Raw genomic sequence first — 22,731 nt, 5'->3', positions numbered from 1 at the left:
AAAAGCTGGGAATGGGTCACAGGGAATGGATCACTTGATGATTAGCTGTTCTGTTCATTATCTCTGGGCACTTGGAAATGGCCACTGTCAGAAGACAGGATACTGGGCTAGATGGACCTTTGGTCTGACTCAGTATGGCCATTCTTATATTCTTATGCATTCAAGAAAAACTGTCAGTGTAAGATGGAAACCACCACTCCAAAGCCAATAGGTCTAGATAGGAAAAACCATCTGAGAAAAATGAGATCTGGCTGATCAAAATTAAATATTTTTGTAATTAAATACACCATATGCCTTCAAATTTAAATTTGAAGCAATAAAAATAAATTCCAGTCATTTCAATTTAATAGGTCCCTTGCAGAAGGTGGGAAGCAGGACCCATCTTTTAAGTGTGGACATCTAAAACAAAGTAGATTATATATCTCCTCCACCTGACCCTGGATATGGGAGAAGACTTCTGTCAAAAGAAAGGAAATAGCATTGGCTTAGGGTACGTCTACACTACTTGCCGGATCAGTGGGTAGCAATTGATCTATCAGGGATTGCTTTATCGCAGAGGCGGCAACCTATGGCACGCGGGCCAAAGATGGCACACGAGCCAATTTTTACTGGCACAGTAGAGCCTGCCCGGACTCCAGCATGCCATTAAAAATCCTGCCCAGCCTCGCCCACTCTCCTCTGCCCTCTGCTCCCCCCACGGGAGCAGGAAGCAGAAACATAGCCGTGCGCACGGGGTGGACAAATGACCCCACTCTCCCAGCACTGCAAGCTACAGGGTCCAAGCTCAGGGGCCAGAGCGCTGGCCAAGCGCAGCAAGCTGCCCGCCCCTCCCCCGCCTTCGCCCCTCCCCTGGAGCCCTGCCGCCGCATGCAGCGCTCTGGGGGTCGGGGCTGTGCTCTCCAGCTGAGCAGCGTGTCTGGCTCTGCGTGGAGCCTCAAGGTAAAGGGCCCAGGGCTGGGGGGGTTAGATAAGGGGTGGGGGGGGTTAGGGGACAGGGAGCAGGGTGGGTTGGATGGGGAGGTGGGATCCCAGGGGGGTGGCTAAGGGCAGGGGTCTCTGGAGGGGGCAGTCAGGGAGCTGGGGGGGGTTGGATGGGGTATGGGAGTCCTGGGGTTTGTGAGGGGGCAGGGGGTGGATGGGGTCAGAGCAGTCAGGGGACCGGGAGCAAAGAGGGTCCTGGGGAGGGGCGGGGTCAGTTGGGGGGGGTTGTATGAGTTGGGAGTTCTGGGGGTCCTGTCAGGAGGCAGGAGTGTGGAGAGGGGTTGGCGCAGGCAGGGAGTCGGGGGGGGTTGGATGGGTCAGGAGTTCTGGGGGTCCTGTCAGGGGGCAGGGAGGGTTGGATGGGGCATGGGAGTCTCGGGGGTCTGGCTGGGGACGGGGGTGTGGATAAGGGTTGGGGCAATCAGGGGACAGGTAAGGGACAGGGTCCAGTCCAAGGACAAGGAATAGGGAGGCTTAGATAGGGGTGGGGTCCTTGGGGGCAGTTGGGGCAGGGGTCCTAGGACAGGGTAGTCAGGGGACAAGGAGCAATGGGGTTGGGAGTTCTTAGGGGGGCAGTCACCCAGCCCTCTCCCCTGAGCCCTGACCCCCCCCACACACTCCACACCCTCTGCCCTGAGCCCCACACACCCCCCAGACTCCTGCCCTGAGCCCTGTACCTCCCTCATACACACTCAGCCCTCTGCTTGACTCCTTCATCCCCCCCGCCAACCCTAGCCCTGACACCGGCACCCCCACCCATACCCAGGCCCCCCTCTGCCCTGACACCTACACCCCCCACATACTCAGCCTCTAGCCCTCTACCCTCAGCCCTCTGGGTCCCAGCCCTGCACAGCCTGCTTCTGGTCTTGGGTTCTGGCTGATGGACCCTTGCCAGCCAGGGTCCCAGCCGCAGGCCTCGCTTAACCTGCTGCCAACCTAGGTGAACAGCACCCCAGACCAGCAGTGGGCTGAGCAGGCCGGCAGCGTAAGATCAACATTTTAATTTTATTTTAAATGAAGCTTCTTAAACATTTTGAAAACCTTGTTTATTTTACAATACAACACTAGTTTGGTTATATATAGACTTGTAGAGAGAGACCTTCTAAAAAACATTAAAATGTATTACCGGCACGCGAAACCATAAATTAGAGTGAATAAATGAAGACTCAGCACACCACTTCTGAAAGGTTGCTGACCCCTGATTTATCGCATGTAGTGTAGACACAATAAAATCAATCCCCGATCACTCTCCTGTCGACTGCTGAACTCCAGCTTGGTGAGAGGCAGAAGCAAAGTTGACGGGGGAGCCACAGCAATCGACCCTGCACCATGAGGACACGAGGTAAGTCAAACTAAGATATGTCGACTTCAGCTACGGTATTCTCATGGCTGAAGTTGTGTATTTTAGGTCGATCCCCCTTCCTCCAGTATAAACCAGGCCTAAGACTGGATAACCAGCATGCAGAACTTGGCGATGGCCATCTAGCAGATCTCAATACTGGACACTTGACACACTGTTCTTAGACAGTAAGTGCTCCTAGGAACTGGACTTTGATGTTTAAACAGGAGACAACAATTTCTTGAATGTAGTCAAGGAACGAATGCTATGACAGTTGTGAATACTACCTACTGAGTCTTATTAGAGAAAGCTTCTAACTTCAAATAAAATAACTAATCTGGAAACATCAGCCATCTGTGGGAGGATTACTGTAATTGATAGTATGTATAATGATACCTCCTGAAGAGGTTCAATCAGGATAGCATTTTAAGGAGCAGAATGAGGTTACATTGTCTTACCCTATGACCTGTTGCGCTGGAATAAGGTTGATGCCCTAAGAAAACAATGTTGGAATTTATATAAAACTTCCTTTTCTTGAACAAGCTGAAGAACATACTACAGAGACCTTATTTTCTACTTCAACACATTTATACCTCCAAAATAAAGAGCTTATGGAGGGACTAAAGGCTATGTTTCATTGGTTTAACATGCTAGTTGAACTATGGACTTTGCACCAGCCAGTAGGATAGGTTCTATTAGCTGAGTTTTCTGTCAGGGTTTGAGAGAGCAATGATTACTTCATACAAGTATTCATTTAAACCCTATCTGGTCCTGGATGGAGAACTGGTCTTGCAACAGACCTTCTCTGTAAAAAAGAGACATCTGAAGATCTGATGCTTGGTTAATCGGGCCTCAAAGTCACAGCCCAGGGGTAGACAACCTATGGCATGTGTGCCGAAGGCGGCATGCAAGCTGATTTTCAGTGGCACTCACACTGCCTGGGTCCTGGCTCTGCATTTTAATTTAAGAAGTTTAATTTAAAATTCAGCATTTTTAAAACCTTATTTACTTTACAATACAATAGTTTAGTTATATATTATAGACTTGTAGAAAGACATTTTAACATTTTTAGAAGGTATTACTGGCACGTGAAACCTTAAATTAGAGTGAATAACTGAAGACTCAGCACAGCACTTCTGAAAGGTTGCCGACCCCTGTCCTAGCCTCTTCAGCCAGAATAGCCTAAACAGTATTGCTGCCATTCACGTCCTTATCTTTAGTATTGTCCTGGGAAACAATGAAAAAGGTGGGAACACAAAGCAGGGACTTTGCCCAGCCTTGAAAAATGTCACTCACCACCTCACAGCCCAAGTCCTGATAGTAGGTCATTTTCTCTACTGTTTCCAGCTGTAAAGAGGTTGGTCGTTAGATAGGAAATTTTGCTTCACCCAGCACATGACAATCTCTCTCTCTCTCTCTCAGGTAGGGCTGATCATGTCCTTCCCAGTTATTAGGAAAACCCTATTGACACTCATGACGAGAACAGGTCTGTTATCACTTGAAGGAGCAGTTTTCAGAGACCTCAATGAACCATTGTACTCTAGCTGGAAGATGCTGTGCTCTCTTTCTGGTACCCATTCCAAGAACTTAATCTGGAAGACTCCTTAAAAAAAAAAAAAATCTAATTGCCTGCATTCACCAGGCATAGGAACTAAGAATATACAAGTGGAACTAGATCTCTGCGAAAGGATGAGATGGGCAAGATAGAGAGGGAATAACCAAACTGCTGCTGGATATGTATTCATGTGAACTCTGGGTCACAGCAGCATGCCTGGGAGGGAGCAGAAATCTCAACTGGCTCCAATGAGAACTGGATTTTTGTTCGTTACACCACTTGGTTTCCATTATGGCTATCAAGGATGAAGTGGGAATTTTTTGTAATATTTTTATGAAGCCTATGTGTGCCTCAGTTTCCCAGATACTTTGCATTGTTACCTAGCAGGGGTATTAAGTATGCTCTAAGAACAAACTAAAACATTGGTTCTTGTGTCATCTCCCTGTCTGGTGGGAATGAAAAGTGTCAGTAAGGAACTGTCTGAAAACAAACAGATGAACAGGGAGTCCAGAGACACAATGCAAGTACCAATGATTCATGGACTGGCACTCTCAGCACGGAAGCTAAGCAGGGATCTCAGCTCAACAACAAAGGACAGAGGGTTGAGAATAAGAGTTGGCATCTGGAAGAGGCTGGGAGCTCTCTCACCTGAAAAAGGACAAAAGAAGAAGTAAGGAGAAAGACAAAGCCTGAAAATGGAGTTCACTACAGCTTGGCTGGTGAATTGCTCTGGACAGACCAGAATGGACTATGTTTTAACCTTTATTTCTCTATGCTAAACTCAGAACTTCCAACATTATCTTTGCTTGTCCCCAATTCTTCCAGGTTAAAAACAGGAAGGGAAGCAGGTTGTACTGTTCCGATTTGAAGTAGATGATGGATGACTTCGTTCTGAGCAGGAGTAGGACAAAACTGTTCCTGAAATTCCTTTACAACTCCATAGCATACCCCCTCTGGGCAATGTTTAGTGATCTCCTTTGATCAAAGCTATAAGTCAGCTATAGAGTGAAACAATACACCTCTACCCCTATATAACGTGACCCGATATAACACGAATTCAGATAACATAGTAAAGCAGTGCTCCGGAGGGCCGGGGCAGCACACTCCAGCGGACCAAAGCAAGTTCGATATAACGTGGTTTCACTGTAACACGGTAAGATTTTTTGGCTCCCGAGGACAGCGTTACATTGGGGTAGAGGTGTACTTGCCTCTGGAGTGGCCTTCTCATTATTTCAGGTAAAAATCTCCCCCAGTTAGAAATGCTTAATCCCTGACAAGCAAAAAATAGACAGATTATTCTTCGATTGTGATACAAGAGTAAGTTTTGACTGGTCCATGCTGAAGCACCTTCTGGCATTATTAAAAAAATGAAGGCTGGGGGACAGTGTGGTAGAAAGACAGAACTGGTGGACCACCATTGCTGCCTGCCAGTTCTTCCACATCTGGGCTGCTGTCCCTCATCACTCCACAGCCATCTGCTGAGGCAAGGAGGTAGAGGGGAGGCCTGGGAACCAGCAACGGAACCTGGAAATAACCTGGACATGAGGGCATGCTGACCTTCAGCAGTAGTTGGGGACACCAGTCTTGATACTTTCCCAATCTTTTATATGTGGCAAGAAAATCCCCTCCTCTCTCACACCGTCCCCTAGGGTTATATAGCTATAGCTTGTCTAGGGTAGCTACAGACCTAAGTACAATTTCACAGTATTCAGTACACTCGAGAGCAAAAATTTGGGGATTTTATTTTAAATATATTATACTATTTGATTCTCTAACAAAGGCTGCCAGTCTAGGGGAGGGGAGGAAGAATACTCTTCATGGGGGTCTAACATGTGCACACCTAGAGGAATCAGCCTATGTCTAGAGCTCTGCACGAATACAAGATTTGTATCCAATCGGCAAAAATGATCCATGGATATAAAGTGGATATCCATGGATTTGCAGGGCTCTGTGTGTCTCCTGGCCTGGTGTTTTCTGCATTGATCTGCCCTTCCGCATTCTGCAAATGAGGAGATAGTGGTGATTTTATGTATTCATACATTTCCCTTTTAGGAATCTACTTCCATAATCCTCTTCAAAGGGAGGAGAAAAATTGAGCTCAGATAGCTCTGAAAATATTTCCAATGCTTAGGGATCTCTCTGTCCTCGAAGAGACTGCACTTGTTAGTCTCCCGTACCCCATATAGGTCTCTCAGGAAAGGTACTGGCCTGGGGCTCAAAGATGATTTTCCCAGAAATTCTTCCCCTTTCTATTGCATGAGATCCACATGGACCAAATAAATCTCAGCCTGGGATAAAAGTAGGGCAGGGACTGTTATACAGGTGGCAGCCAGGGAAAAGACCAGAGCTCAAAGGCCCTTTATCACACTCTGGTGTTGGCAGTAAGCGTGCTCTGTCCAATTCCTTCCATCCGAAACTCACAGCTTCATTGCCATCATGAATATAGGAGGCCTGTCTGCTCCGAAGCCAGCTCTTTTCCAGTCCTACCTGCCACCTCTCCTGACCACAGAAGGGGACCAAGGCAAATCTGCCCAGACTGGGCTGTGAGGGTTAATGCATTCTATGCTCATAGCTGGCCAAGCACCCAACAAGACACTCAAGCAGGAGACAGACCTTTCATTTTGCCTCTGGCTGTTCCAGCCTAGCTTTGTCCCTGAAGCCTGCAGGGGCAGCAGCTGCTGCAACCACCACCAAACAGGAAGCAGAGCTAAGGGAACAAACTCTTCCAGAACCCAATGCAGCCCTAGAACACAACTGGGAATCAGATAAAATACTGAGCCCAATTTTTAGTCTGAACATTTTGAAATTCTCCTCAGAAGAGCTCTGCAGCAGGGAGGGCTGGGGGGACTGCTGGCCACTGGGGAGGTAGAGAAAATTAGAGAGATCTTCAGAAGATGGCAGCGGGGGAATGCCCCAGTGACTTATAGGTCTAATTCTATTCTGCCCCCTCCCCCCCCGCAAGCAGACCACTGAAATACTCATCCTAACAGGTCTGTTGACCTTAGCACAAAGACGAGCTTAAAAGTTAACAACCGTATTTGTGGCAGTGTCAAAAGGGGTTATAGTTGATATTTTATTAGTTTTCAATTAATTTATGTTTCCTTTCTGCTTGTGCCCCAAAGAGATGGGCTGGCATATCTTCTAGAATTAAACATTCGAAGGCCCTTGTACAAAAAGAAATTAACCCTGACTGACCAGTGGGAGTACTGGAAAACTACTTTAGAGCTACAGTAAAATGCTAGAACGGAAACAGGGACTGGTGGGTAGTAGGTACCTGAGTGAAACTATTCATTTTAAAGGTCTAAATTCTCTCACTCATCTGCCTCTGCAAAAGAGGGAGAAGACCACAAACATCCTAAATTTTAAAGGTTTGAGCATCTGCAGCTCCCACTGACTTCAACAGGAGATGAGGTTACTGTGCTCTTTTGAGTCAGGACATAAGCAAATAGCACAGACTGAGGGTATGTCTACATCTACAATTTTGCAGCGCTGGTTGTTACAGCTGTATTAGTACAGCTGTATAGGGCCAGCGCTGCAGAGTGGCCACACTTACAGCAACCAGCGCTGCAAGTGGTGTTAGATGTGGCCACACTGCAGCGCTGTTGGGTGGCTTCAAGGCGGGTTCGAGGAACGCGAGAGCAAACCAGGAAGGAGACCAGCTTCGCCGCGGTTTGCTCTCGCGTTCCCCGAACCCCCCTGCAAACCGCAGGGAAGGAGACCTGCTTGCACAGGGGTTCGGGGAACGCGAGAGCAAACCGGGGAAGGAGACCAGCTTCCCCGCGGTTTGCTCTCGCGTTCCCCGAACCCCCCTGCAAACCGCAGGGAAGGAGACCTGCTTGCTCGGGGTTCGGGGAACGCGAGAGCAAACCGCAGGGAAGGAGACCTGCTTGCACGGGGGTTCGGGGAACGCGAGAGCAAACCGGGGAAGGAGACCAGCTTCGCCGCGGTTTGCTCTCGCGTTCCCCCAACCCCCCTGCAAACCGCAGGGAAGGAGACCTGCTTGCTCGGGGGTTCGGGGAACGCGAGAGCAAACCGGGGAAGGAGACCAGCTTCGCCGCGGTTTGCTCTCGCGTTCCCCAAACCCCCCTGCAAACCGCAGGGAAGGAGACCTGCTTGCTCGGGGTTCGGGGAACGCGAGAGCAAACCGGGGAAGGAGATCAGCTTCGCCGCGGTTTGCTCTCGCGTTCCCCGAACCCCCTTGCAAACCACAGGGAAGGAGACCTGCTTGCACGGGGGTTCGGGGAACGCGAGAGCAAACCGGGGAAGGAGACCAGCTTCGCTGCGGTTTGCTCTCGCGTTCCCCGAACCCCGCTGCAAATCGCAGGGAAGGAGACCTGCTTGCACGGGGGTTCGGGGAACGCGAGAGCAAACCGGGGAAGGAGACCAGCTTCGCCGCGGTTTGCTCTCGCGTTCCCCGAACCCCGCTGCAAACCGCAGGGAAGGAGACCTGCTTGCACGGGGGTTCGGGGAACGCGAGAGCAAACCGGGGAAGGAGACCAGCTTCGCCGCGGTTTGCTCTCGCGTTCCCCGAACCCCGCTGCAAACCGCAGGGAAGGAGACCTGCTTGCACGGGGGTTCGGGGAACGCGAGAGCAAACCGGGGAAGGAGACCTGCTTGATTACCAGAGGCTTCCTCAGGTATGCTGGGATACCTGCTTATTCCACGGAGGTCAAGAAAAGCGCTGGTAAGTGTCTACACTTGATTACCAGCGCTGGATCACCAGCGCTGGATCCTCTACACCCGAGACAAAACGGGAGTACGGCCAGCGCTGCAAACAGGGAGTTGCAGCGCTGGTGATGCCCTGCAGATGTGTACACCTCCTAAGTTGCAGCGCTGTAACCCCCTCACCAGCGCTGCAACTTTGTGATGTAGACAAGCCCTGATACAACCAAGTGCAAAGAAACTTCCCTGAAACTCTGGACAGCCAGCGTGAACTGGGAGCATGTCAAAGAAAATCAATCCACAGCAGAGCCATACTTCATTCCTGACTTTTGTGGACAAATGAGAAGCAGTTAGATTTTCGTATCGTCAGCCTGATACAGGCGTGTGAGGGAAAGAGTTAGAGAAAAAAAGACAGGGATGGGAAAGAGAACTGTAGTTGATTTTCCCAGCTGACATTCCACCCTTCACTTCTAGGAAATACTATGGGAATATTATAGCAGTGCACCCCAATACTCAACAAGAAGCATGCATATTTGAACTTTTTGCTTTCTAAGCACTTTACAGATGCTAATTGCCCCAAGATACAGTGTGACAACATAAGAAAATACCAGCTTTCAGAATGAATTTCCTTCCTTTGGGCAACTGTGTCACTCTTACTAATAACTTAGAGAGATGTGCCTAAAACTGCCCAAGTAAGAAACTGCTACTTTATGCAGATGTAGTTTTTCAGCTGATAAAGAGCCACATTAGAAAACTTTCCTTGAGTTGCAGCATGGTGGACTCTGCCAAAGCAGCTTCATCAGGCGTACAAGAATAAACCCTTGCAGGGATTAGGGAATGTAAAGGTGGAGATTAATGGTCTTAGCTGGCCCTCAAAAAAAGCCACACGAAAAATGAGTTCATAAATAATATCTAAAGAAAGCCCCTTATAGAGTAAGTAACTAGCTGCACACATGCCTAAGAGCTTTGAAATGTGGTGCTGGTGGGGGGGGGGGGGGAGACAGAGTGGATGGATGACTGGTATGTAATCTCCAAATCATAAATGTTAACTCCTTTCTTTTCTTTTGGTAAAAGGTAAAAGGCCCATCTTCTGCAAAGCCCTCTGTGTTTTAGCTGTTGAACACCTGATTTACAAACTCTTCTATTCCAGTTCTTCAAAGATGATCAGCAAAGAAGTCAGAACTGAAGACTGGCTTCCAAATTCTCATTTCACAGGAAGTTTTCTGGACATTACACACTGCAGAAAGGCAGCATCTAATAAGGAATTTATATCACTAATGACCTTTTTATGAGGGAAGTCTCTGGTTTTAACCTGGCAAGGGGCAGAAGACAGAGGGGAGGAGGGCAACAACAACAAAAAGGGGGAGGGGCCTTGTTTCTGAAGCCTCTAGCTGTTAATAGAGCACTCTGTGCTACATATCAACTGCTAAGTCACACAAACCAAACAGGCAAGACAAGCAGCTGTTCCTGTCAGCTGCTTTCCTTTAATAGTACATGTATCAAAAAGGAAAGCAGCTTCCATTGAACTAAAAACAAAGCCAGAGAATAATGCATTAGTCAAAAGCCATGTCTGTAAAGGAGCCACATCTTAATATATTACCGCACTTCCAGTTAAAGTTTCTGCTTTCAATCAGCAACCCTAAACCCCCATGCTTATTCTTTATGCCTTGACCCGGAGAAGACGACTACAGGGTGCATGGGTATTTTGGAAAGGGGAAAGTTTGGTTACAAAACTTACTTTAGTCTGTTTCTGGCAACATTTTTACTCAGCTGATATTATACTAATGTTCTCAACTCCTCCCACTTTATCTCAAGTCTTGCAATATTTGGTGTTTCTCCTAAAGCCCCAACTCCTTGAGTCATGAGATTACTTCAGAAGCTCAGCTTTTATTTATATAAATATACTAAGTTTCTAGCTTCCTTGGTTGTGGAGAAAACTTTGATATATAAACACTACAGCCTCAAATTAAAAAACAAAAGACAAAGAAACACAATGATTCGTCGATTTCTAAGCGAATCATAATTTTTTGGGGGACCCAACAACTATTTTTGAACAACGGGGGCTGGTAACAGAGCTAACCAGATTCTTTTAGACTAAGGAATTTACAATATTTAAACTAGTGTTTTTTTTTTAAAGTTAAAACCTTTTTCAAGGTGCAGAAACAATTCAAACCTGCCTGAAATGATCTAGCAGGAGTGAGTGGGATTGTTATCCTGTGCCTCTGATCTTTCATTTTAAAGAGGTATAATAAGGAAGTGGTGGCTATTACCCCCAAGGACTCTGCTGCCAACCCCCAGATGGTCTGTTTTGTAAGCCTCTCCTGTTCAACATGTAGACTGAGATGGCTGTAGTTAAGGATCTATGGGATGTCCTGGAACCTGGCTTCTCACTCTTCAGACAGGCCCCCTGCATTTTGCAGCAATACAGTATGCCAGACAAGAAATTCTGCAGTATCTTCATTTAATGTTTTCAACTGATCATTTTCATAGACTTAAGTACAAAAATAAAGTCAGCATGGCTGCCAATTTCATTTTATGTTGCACTCACATTTTCAGATTTCAACATGTTGCAGGTATTTGTAATGATAAACCATAGAAATGGTCAGTGGGAAAGGCTGGATGTTTGGCAGCTGGGTAGAGGCAGTCAAGACTTTTGTCTATACACAAAAGTTGCATTGCTTTAACTATATCAGCATAAAGCACCATGCAGGTTGGGGTACCCAATCACCAAACAGGGACAAACAATTGGCCACACCAAGTTCAGTTTGTAGTCCTTACCTCAGGTTTCTGTTTACTTAACACAGATTGTGGGGGCCCCTCTGGCCTCCACTAGCTTAATTGTCTGGCCCTTTCTCAGTGGAGGGGTAGGGTGGTCCACAGGGCTTGCCCCCCCACTAGCAGCCTTCTGTCACAGCCACAGGAGAGTGTACTCTCAGCCCTCCCCTGATCCCAGTCTCCATCATGGAGCTGAGCCTGCCTTTATATCCTCTAGTAGGGAATCAGATCCAATCCCTAGATCTTGTCCAGATGAGTCAGATGATGCCCAGAACCTGCCTTTTGGTCTCCTCTCCAGAACAGGGCTGCCTGCCCCCTGGTACTTAAAGGGGCAAAATGCCTTGTTACACACCTTTATACAATATAACCACATCTACACTGGGGATTGTATCAATATAACTTTCAGTAAAAAGCACACCCCTAGCCAAAACAGAAACACATTGCCAAAAAAAAAAAAAAGCATCAGCTAGTGCAGAATGCAGTGACCTTTCTGCTAAACAAAGTGATTTAGAGCAAGCACATTACACAACTGATTGGCGAAATGCAATAACATCATCTGTTTCCAAGTGCTTATTCAATATGCTGGCTTCAACGTAAGGAGCCCTATGTGATTTCCAGCCTGGCTACCATAAAGACCACTTCTTTTCCTATGCAGTTTTGAGACAGTGAAGACATATTTGCCAAGTGCCTAGTCAGGTACTCTTGGACTGGAGGCAGGGTATTTCCAGAGGATTTGCATCTGTAAAACTTGTTCCTTCTAGAGTCTGGGTCAGGACAGTTTTCTGATCTTCACAGCATGGTCCAACTAACATTCCTAAGGAAGCTTCTCAGATTTTGGACTATCAATGTGTAACCACAGCTGATTTGGATGGCACAAAGAAGCAGACTATTTGTACCATATATTGCAAGTAAATTAGTGTGTTTAATTTATGTCTTTCAACTTGATGCTGGGTGAATAATTAAATAAAAATTAGCTATACTAGAAACACCCCATGCTGATGGCCACTGCTGCTTGCATTGTTTGTCAAAGAAAACTATTTACATTTAGGCACAAATATCCTAATTTAAAAATGCAGAGACAGCTGGACCTATTTGTTCTTGTAAAAAGTGTTTAAAACCATGCAGCTTGCAACATTTCATGAGCTGTTGGGCACCTCTGGAGGCTGAGAGTAGAACTCAAGTCTCTAGTCACAACTGCTCTGAAAAATGTCTTCCCAAGAAAGCTGGGAATAAAACACTCTTCATGACAAAAAAAGGGGGCACCACCCTTCCACAATATTATTGCTTCAGCACAGATGAGAAGTGGCAGCAATGGTTTAGCTTCAGAGTCAGAGATGAAGTAGAAATAAGAGCCCATTGGGGCACCCCGAAACTATCAAGGATTATACAGCTATCACCTAAAACTCCCACAGTATGTAAATTCTCTTCTCACATCAGCACCTATAGGTTGGAAAGAAAGCTTACCCATGTGCTCCCTTCCAATATCAATATGTAAAACTAGGACCACAAGGCAAAGCAGATTTCTCCCCCAGCAAGGGGCTCTCTCACAAGTTAAGATTTACCTCAGCATCCACTACTGTGTATTCCAGAGTCTGTGTCATATCCAGACCAACACCTGAGGTCACACAAGCAGGCATCTGTGCCAGTACTCACTGACACAGGCAACTCTGTTAGAGATTGAGGTAGCGCCTCCTTTCATAACCCTGCTCAACTGTTCCTTGCATCACAAAAGGGCATTCTGGATGCACTTTCACCTTGAGAAAGCACTAAACTGAATACTAAGTAAACTGAAAGAAAACACACCAGCTGTAAAACAGTCAAGGTCTTCTGCTCTACCCTGGGACTTCTAGTTTAATCCCTCTGACCAGTAAGTAAAGACATTTAAACTGTTGCATCTACTCGCCACCAGTATGCTGATTTAATTCTGCCTCTAGCAGGAGAATATGCTTGGAGTGGTCACATGATATTTATTCTTAAAGAGGATCCTGAGGATTTTCGCTTGAGCTAAATCCTGCCATGTGGCTGGCCAAATGCCACAAAGCCTTGGTAGAACTCATCAGTTCTGAAAAGGGAGCAGCAATGTTAGGTGCAGGAACCAGTTATGACAAAGTGATGGGTCATGCAAGAAGTAAGGAGAGCCTCCAGAAAACACTACTGCTCCCTCAAAGTACTAGTGCTGCACTAAGCTCATGGCAGCCTCTGGAACTACCTTGGCAGCCACTTCCTACTACCCCACCTATCTGGTCAGTCAAAAGGCTGGGCTAGATGAAAGGCATATAAGAGGTAGGGGACAGAGAGAAAACACTGAATACTTTAAAGTAACAATCGTACAGAACAGTTCCCATGCTGCACCTAGAAATCTGGAATCAGAACAGAACTCTGGCAGCACAGGCCTGCATTAAATTTTGAATTGTCTTGGCCTGTCAGGAGGGGTTAACTCATCCCAGTCTAGTATAGGTGTAACCCACACACCTCCTGGGTGTGGTGCTCTGTCCCATCTAGTGGCATGGAGACCACTTGGAGACAGAGCAATGAGTCTACTCTAAACTCTTAGCTAAGGGCCACTTGGATTTTAGCTCATGCCGTAGCGGCTTGTGCACTTAGCTCCAGAGGTCTCAAGTTCAATCTCGCTCGCCGACAACCTTTTTTGGTTGCTTTAGAGGTAAAATCTTGTGCAGGTAAATTCCTGCCTTCTTGGAACAAGCCCAAAATTAGACACTGTGTTACCATCCAATAGAAATTATATTAGATATACACAGCTACTAATTTAATTCTGTATAAAAATTTGCTCTAAGCTTATGTCTCAGAGAAGCACACTAAAAATCAGCAGACACACAGGAGAAGAATGAATAATTAACATGATAAGAATTTGCACAGAGCACCACATCCAGAGGATGCATGCAGATTTCAAGGGCATGCAAGTGGGAAAAGACAGTTACCTTTTCCATAACTAGTGTTCTTCGAGATGTGTTGCTCACGTCCATTCCATATTAGGTGTGTGCGCTCACCACATGCACCGGTGCTGGAAGTTTTTCCCTCAGCAGTATCCGTAGAGGATCAGCTCTGGCACCCCCTGAAGTGGCAGCCACATGGCAGAAACTCCAACAGTGGGGAAGGAAGGCGGGTCATAGAATGGACATGAGCAACACACCTTGAAGAACACCAGTTACAGAAAAGGTAACAACTGTCTTTTCCTCTTCGAGTGCTTGCTCACATCCATTCCACATTAGGTGACTGGCGAGCACACACCCCTAATATGGAATGGACATGAGCAAGCACTCGAGGAACAGATATTTGTCTGCAGCATTTTGTCAAAGACCTGGGAATCACTACCAGATGGTGTTGCCAGTCCCTGGCTGTGGTCAGGTTGGAGCATGGGATTAGCCTGAAGGTCAAGAGATGGCACAGTTTTAGTTCAGAAAAATGGTTCTTGAGACTAGTAGTTCCCTCGTGCTTGTAACCTGTATGGCTTCTTAATTTAGCCAGCCTGATTTTTTTCTTTCAAAACCAGTTAATGCTAAAGACCAGTTTCGACCTTCCATAATGCAGACAGGAAGCCAGCAGAGAGGAGGAAGGGAGTAACTGCTGCACTTCAACCACCATTGTATTTACATTTCCGTTCTCTCAACAACAAATAAATTTAATTGGGATCGAAAATGAGGCACTACTTGTAAAACAAAGGTTGAAGTTTCTCGAGAGAAAGGGGTGCAAAAGTAGGTTTGGATTTCTTTGCAGTGTTATCAGGTGGGCATTTTGAGAGAATGATTCACTTCCTTGTGGAACTTAAAAACTGCAATAGCTGCAGAGTTACTGAATCTCAATGGGCAGCCAAGGTATTGTGTGCTATAGACACACACAGTTTCCCGCTGAAAGGAAAAGGATAAGGGACTGGACATATTTTATCCAGTACAATACTAATTGGTTAAGTCATTTTTCTTAAAATAAAGGACTTACACCCATACTTTAGGAAGAGAGATGAACCATTCCTTCCAATATTCTATCAGATTATTTGGCACAGTATTTTGAATAAATATGTACTGTATCATGTACCATTCAAGCAAGTAATCTTAGTCCACTGTTAACTTTTTAAATCATTTTCAAAAAACAAAATTTCCACATTACTTCCACCAACTTAGACTATTCGACAAGTTTTAAGTAATCCAGGTTAACTGGCACTAATAGTGAGAAGTGTTTACTTCTTGCATTTCCTCCCAGGTTGGGCAATGAAAATAAGCTAGTCTATTTCTAATCAAAAGTATTCGTTATTACTTAAAAGTCTGCCATACCACCATATCACTTGATTACAAGTGCCACTGAGAAACATCAATATTTCCCACTCCTAGAGGAAGCACAGAAGATGGCCAAAAGACCAGTGTGCTTTATATGTTTGCAAAGTCATAAAAGGAGCAAGTAAGGAGAATGTGCTGGCTTTGAACTGGTCATCCTGTCAAATTTTATTTGTTCTCTAAAGTAAGAGTCCCAGACATTATTTAAAGCCCTGCTTTTACTGGGAATGGCAATGGGAAATGATTACTAAGACAAAACTCACCAGCCTCCAATATTAAAGGTGCATAATAAGGCACTTCCTCCCCAACACCCTCTAACCCTACCTGCTGCCTCTAGCTCAGCTGCTCTTCCGAAAGAAGTTAACTTTACACATCCGGCTATTGGAACTCTTCCAGAGCCAATGAGCGTGGGTTAGACCTACCAGGATAAAGTGTTTCAGGAAATGCTTTTAGCTGCTGAACAAGCTCTTTGGGAAACACCTGCTTGATTTCAATGTCCTGAAAATTTATCAAAAGGGGTGATGGCAAATATTGCCAACACCCTTTGAGCCAGCCTGCCTCAAGTCTACATTACATTTCTAGGTTGCTTTCTATACAAAGAAAAAGAAGGGGGGAGATTGAAAACCCTATGATCAATAAGAGATGCAGGTTAAAGAAAAAAATGTAAGACATTTTGCCCTGATTGTCAATGAGACAACCAAGAAAAATAGTAATATTCCAGGCTGACTCTTGACCAGCAAGAAAAATGCCCTGATAGGTACAAAGTTGCTTCAATCATTGCTAATCAGAAGTTCGAATGGGAAAAACTGCAGTCCAGAGGGGGGTGTCAAGACTCCCACATCCTCTGTTCTGAGTTGCCTTTCTAAAGCAGGGATTTAGGAATATAAGCAAGGCCCCACTTTCCATCACCGCTCTCCCTTTAACAATGTCCAGGGCCAGAAACACTGAGAGGAAAGCATGAACTCAATAAATCCATCACGACCTCCCATCCCCTTCCCAAGCATGATAAGCCAATGTATTTGACTATTAGTTAAAAGAGCTTTTAAAGAAGAAAACAGCTTAGGATGGCTTTCCCCTTTGTATTATGGCTCTCTGTCAAATAAATCAACTGGCTCTGTTCACAGTAGATTGATTTAAATCAAAGATTTAAAATCACAGATTTTAATCATGATTTAAATCAGTAAGCAGTAACTCTTGTTTTTTTAAATAACTGATTTTAATCTCGTTTTGTATTTGTACTATTTAGTTAATTTTCCTCAAGAAAGGTTGATTCTCATTGGTAACCATCAAAACAAGCTGATTTGCAACTAAACAGCCCTTACACACTAATTTTGGGGGTACTTTTTGCTAATCAAGAAGATATACAGTATCTATACATGTTATTTAAGCAGTTATATGAATAAATGCAAGTTAAGCCACAGTTAATTTTTACTTGTTTTATTTATGTTAGAAAATGGTGCATTTCTACTTTACTAGGGTTTTTTTTAAGTTGTGCCACACTATTTAGGTGGAAACTGAAATTCAATTAAAAATACACAGTTTGTTTGTTTTTTTAATTAAATAAAATACCTTAAAATGTGCTGGATATATAAGAAAGTTTATCAAAACATGTTTTACATTTAAAACTAACTGATTTAGTTAATAAAAGCTGTAGTTAGTGAACTGTAGTTCTGTAGTTAGTGAACTGAAATGAAATGTTTCTGGTGACCATGTGTTTCAAGATTTTAAAGAACTATTAGATCTCATTCTCTCACCCCCTACTTTTTATTCATAGACTGCAAGAGGAGAACGTTTTCATGCTTTTTTTTAAAAACTCCCAATCAGTTTTGTAACTTTCAATTAACTAGTCACTGAAATGAAATAGCTGAATAAACTGAAATGAGGAATATGTTCTTTCTATACATGCAGATGATGCTACTGCTGTCAAAAGCTAGTTTAGCACTTCAACAAACTCTAGTTCCAGGTGCTTAGCCAGTAACTTCTACTAGTTCAGTGGTTTGACTTTTTTTTAAAAAACTTAATTTTTAAAAAAAAATTAAGCAGCACATGTTAACTAAAATAATTATAGTACGTTTAAGCCTTACTATAGGTTGTCAAAATTTCAAATTTAACTTTAAATAGTTTTATTTTTACAAAATGAACATTTAATTTAAAATTTAAAAACCTGATTTTTTAATCCACCTTGGCTGTGATACTCAATATTAGATAAAAGCCAGTTTTAGTGATATATCAGGTTATGAGTGGATGCTGGAAAGCTTTACTTGCTTTGACTGAATTAATCAGACAAACCTTTCCTACTTCTACACTAGTAGCTGGTTAGGAGCCTCCAAGAAAGAGGTATTCAAGATAAAGCTTGTGCCACACCTACAGAAGTGGAGACAATTTAAAGATGCAGTTGAGACAACTGAATTTCCAGGGGGTGGGCAGTTTTAACTAGTCATTCCAAGTACAGTAGTTTGCCATTAAAAATCCAACATCTACTATTTTGTACCTAATAGAATTACTTCCTGTTCTAATTCTATATACTAAAGTAGCTCAGAGTCCTGTGGATACATGTAGTTAAATTTCCAGAGGCAGGTATAAATGTGCAAGCAAGAATCAGGCTAGAGATAACGAGGTTAGTTGAACCTGCCTCTGGAAATTTCCACTACATGCATCCGACGAAGTGGGTAGTCACCCACGAAAGCTCATGCTCCAATACGTCTGTTAGTCTATAAGGTGCCACAGGACTCTTTGCTGCTTTTACAGATCCAGACTAACACAGCTACCCCTCTGATACTTGAAGTATCTCAGATGTCACTGGGTGTTAACAGTAGGTAGGTACGGACTCTGACGGTGACATCTTATACTAATTTTGTATGTTTCATGGTTTGTTTGGTATCTGTATCACTATGTGGGTGAAGACAGGAAGAAACATACTGCATTAGCCAAACACCTCCAAGTCTGAGAAACAGCAGAGGCTTGAAAAAAAATGGGTAACATTTTACAATATGAAAGCACTTAGCAATTAAATTAGCCATTGTCACATGTATACCCCTACATTACAGCCTTCTCAACACAAATAGGAGTCAATGGTTACCGAATTCGATTTATTCTTAATTGTTTGCTAGTATATGCAAGCGCACAGGGTCTCACAGAACAGATATGCTCACCCCCTTAATCATCCCTTGGCTATGTGAGTCAGTGCACCACTATGACGCAGTTTGGCTATATAGCACCTTCTGTTATTCAAGAATAGCAAGTGTGGCATTTGAGACTGGGGTAGTGACAAGCTCTAGGTTTGTTAATTACTTCGTCCAAACATGCTGTCAAGCTAAGTCAGACTCACCTCTTCCCCGCAAAAGAATCGTGTACAACTGGGTCACTCAAACTCTGCATCAGCAGAACAAACAGATGACACAACATGAGACCAGACAGGCTGGGGTAAAGGAGGAAAAAACTGATAGAAGAAACAGGAAAAGGGAAGAGGTCCAGCCTGCCAGACATGACATCCTTTGGGCCACATTTAGACTCTGCTATCTAAAACTGAGCAGCTGCAGGTGCCAGAAGCAATAAAGAAGCCTCAAGTCTTAGAGCCTGAGCAAAACAAGGAAAACTGAAGATCTTAGGTGGAAGAGGGAAGGATTTCATGTTGTTAAAATGCTTTCAGTGCATATTCATTCTGCAGAGAGTGGGAAGGTCCCACACACAATGCCTAGCACTAGGACTTACAGATTCTGCCAGACTATACTCACTATTTCAGCCCCAATCAGCTGAAGCAGCTGGACCAGCCTGTCCAGCTTTGCTGCTAAACTCCAGAGGGAGCCTAAGCAGTCTCCACACACAATATTATGGCTACGTTTTTCTAGCTGAAGTTTCAGTATGTATGCACCAATGATTCTGCTTCAAAATTTTGTGGATGTCAAATATGTAACATATCTTTAATGAGAGGTGATTCCATACCTTAAAAGCAGATGTTCCCTTTGTGTGTTCTTAATCTCCACAAACGGCTTATCTGTGAAATAAATGAGTACACAATTAAAAAGGAAGCTAGGGTTATAATCAACTACTTGGGTGTCATGAGACTTTGATCTTTATCAGGGCTGGCCAGCCCAAATTTTAGTCCATGGCTTTGTATAAACCAATCCACTGGAAATTTTACTAAATTTTAATTTGCCATTTTCCCATTTCTGTGGCCTGGGATCCTCTCTCTTGCTTTATCCCTCAATGACAACATAAAATAAAGCAGACATTGGGTTACTAACCCAGCCCTGAACCCTAACTGTAACAGTCTAGGAAGCAAGTTCTACTGTAGCCTCTAATAGAAGGCTGGTTAGCACTGTTCAAGTCATTCATAAAAAAGCCAGAAGGAACCATTGAGATCATCTAGTCTGACCTCCTGCATCACACACACCACAGCATTTCACTGAATTAATTCCTGTTTGAACTAGGGCATCTTTGTTAGAAAAACATGCAACATTGATTTAAAATTGTGTAGTGATGGAGGATCCACCACAATCCTTGGTAAATTATTCCAATGGTTAATTATCCTCACTGTTAAAAATGTGCACCTCATTTTTAGTCTGAATTTGTCTGGCTTCAGCTTCCAGACACTGGATCTTGGTATGGTTTTGTCTGGTACACTGAAGAGTTTTCTTATCAAATCCCTGTTCCCCATGTAAGCACTTACAGACTGATCAAATCAGCCTTTAAACTTCTCTATGCTAACCTAAATAGATCAAGCTCCCTGAGTATCACTATAAAGCAAGTTTTGCAATTCTTTAATCATTCTCATGGCTTCCTTCTGAACCCTTGCCAATTTATCAACATCCTTCTGGGAAGAATATTTCAGTAGCATCTGCACCAGTGTTATTACAGAGGCCATATAACCTTCTTACACCTACTCAATATTCCCATGTTTATACATCCAACAATCACATTAGCCCCTTTCCCTGCAATATTGCACCATCATCTTATGTTCAGCTGATTATCCACCATAACCCCAGAGTATTTTTAGAGTCCCTGCTTCACAAGGTAGAGTCCCTCTCAGCCAGTATGGATGTCCTGCATTCTTAGTTCCTAGATTTATGACTTCACATTTGGCTGCACTGAAACATTGTTTGCTTGTGCCCAAATGATCCAAATAACTCTGTGCCAGAGACCTATCTTCTTTATTAACCACTTCCCTCCTATCTTTGTGTCATCTACAAACTTGTTCACGAATGATTATGTTTTGTACCAGGTCACTGATTAAAATGACTAACAGCAGAGTGCCAAGAATCAATCCCGCAGGACCCCTCCAGAAACACAACTGCTCAATGACAATTCCCTGTTTACAGTTACATTTTGAGACTTGTCAGTTAGCCAGTTTTTCATCCATTTAACATGTGCTGTGTTGATTTTGTATCATTCTAGTGTCAGAGGGGTAGCCGTGTTAGTCTGGATCTGTAAAAGCAGCAAAGAATCCTGTGGCACCTTATAAACTAACAGACGTTTTGGAGCATGAGCTTTCGTGGGTGAATACCCACTTCTTCAGATGCATGTGGTGGAAATATCCAGGGGCAGGTATATATATGCTAGCAAGCAAGCTAGAGATAATGAGGTCAGTTCAATCAGGGAGGATGAGGCCCTGTTCTAGCAGTTGAGGTGTGAAAACCAAGAGAGGAGAAACTGGTTCTGCAGTTGGCAAGCCATTCACAGTCTTTGTTCAATCCTGAGCTGATGGTGTCAAATTTGCAGATGAACTGAAGCTCAGCACTTTCTCTTTGAAGTCTGGTCCTGAAGTTTTTTTGCTGCAGGATGGCCACCTTAAGGTCTGCTATAGTGTGGCCAGGGAGGTTGAAGTGCTCTCCTACAGGTTTTTGTATATTGTCATTCCTAATGTCTGATTTGTGTCCATTTATCCTTTTCCGTAGAGACTGTCCAGTTTGGCCGATGTACATAGCAGAGGGGCATTGCTGGCATATGATGGCGTATATTACATTGGTGGATGTGCAGGTGAATGAATCAGTGATGGTGTGGCTGATCTGGTTAGGTCCTGTGATGGTGTCGCTGGTGTAGATATGTGGGCAGAGTTGGCATCGAGGTTTGTTGCATGGATTTGGTTCCTGAGCTAGAGTTATTATGGTGCGGTGTGCAGTTACTGGTGAGAATATGTTTCAGGTTGGCAGGTTGTCTGTGGGCCAGGACTGGCCTGCCACCCAAGGCCTGTGAAAGTGTGGGATCATTGTCCAGGATGGGTTGTAGATCCTTGATGATGCGTTGGAGGGGTTTTAGCTGGGGGCTGTATGTGATGGCCAGTGGAGTCCTGTTGGTTTCTTTCTTGGGTTTGTCTTGCAGTAGGAGGCTTCTGGGTACACGTCTGGCTCTGTTGATCTGTTTCCTTATTTCCTCGTGTGGGTATTGTAGTTTTGAGAATGCTTGGTGGAGGTTTTGTAGGTGTTGCTCTCTGTCTGAGGGGTTAGAGCAGATGCACTACCTCAGTGCTTGGCTGTAGACAATGGATCGTGTGATGTGTCCGGGATGGAAGCTGGAGGCATGAAGGTAGGCATAGCGGTCGGTAGGTTTTCGATATAGGGTGGTGTTAATGTGACCATCACTTATTTGCACCGTGGTGTCAAGAAAGTGGACCTCCCGTGTAGATTGGTCCAGGCTGAGGTGGATGGTGGGGCGGAAGCTGTTGAACTCATGGTGGAATTTTTCCAGAGTCTCCTTCCCATGGGTTTAGATGATGAAGATGTCATCAATGTAGCGTAGGTAGAGAAGGGGCGTGAGTGGACGAGAGCTGAGGAAGCGTTGTTCCAGGTCGGCCATAAAGATATTGGCATATTGTGGGGCCATGCGGGTGCCAACTACAGAACCAGTTTCTCCTCTCTTGGTTTTCGCACCTCAACTACTAGAACAGGGCCTCATCCTCCCTGATTGAACTGACCTCGTTATCTCTAGCTTGCTTGCTAGCATATATATACCTGCCCCTGGATATTTCCACCACATGCATCTGAAGAAGTGGGTATTCACCCACGAAAGCTCATGCTCCAAAACGTCTGTTAGTCTATAAGGTGCCACAGGATTCTTTGCTGCTTGTATCATTCTAGTTTCTTAATCAAAACGTCATACAGAACCAAGTCAAATGCTTTACAGAAGTCTATTACCTC

General features: G+C 44.5%; 1 protein-coding gene across 15 annotated transcripts in view; it reads right to left on the bottom strand.

The window, feature by feature from the left end:
* MAP4 (microtubule associated protein 4) overlaps positions 1-22,731 on the bottom strand; it is a 276,034-nt gene that overhangs the window by 206,750 nt on the left and 46,553 nt on the right. For 14 of the 15 annotated variants that reach the window (XM_050942398.1, XM_050942393.1, XM_050942392.1 and 11 more), the window contains one exon: positions 19,541-19,592. The exons of the other annotated variant lie outside the window; for it this stretch is intronic. The gene's annotated coding sequence lies outside the window, so the exon portion shown is untranslated. The remainder of the gene's footprint in view (positions 1-19,540; positions 19,593-22,731) is intronic. 15 annotated transcript variants of the gene reach the window in all.

The sequence above is a fragment of the Gopherus flavomarginatus genome, chromosome 2 (genome assembly GCF_025201925.1).
Source record: "Gopherus flavomarginatus isolate rGopFla2 chromosome 2, rGopFla2.mat.asm, whole genome shotgun sequence".
NCBI classification, from domain to species: domain Eukaryota; kingdom Metazoa; phylum Chordata; order Testudines; family Testudinidae; genus Gopherus; species Gopherus flavomarginatus.
The sequence above is the reverse complement of the archived record's forward strand: the minus strand, read 5'-3'. Positions and strand labels throughout refer to the sequence as shown.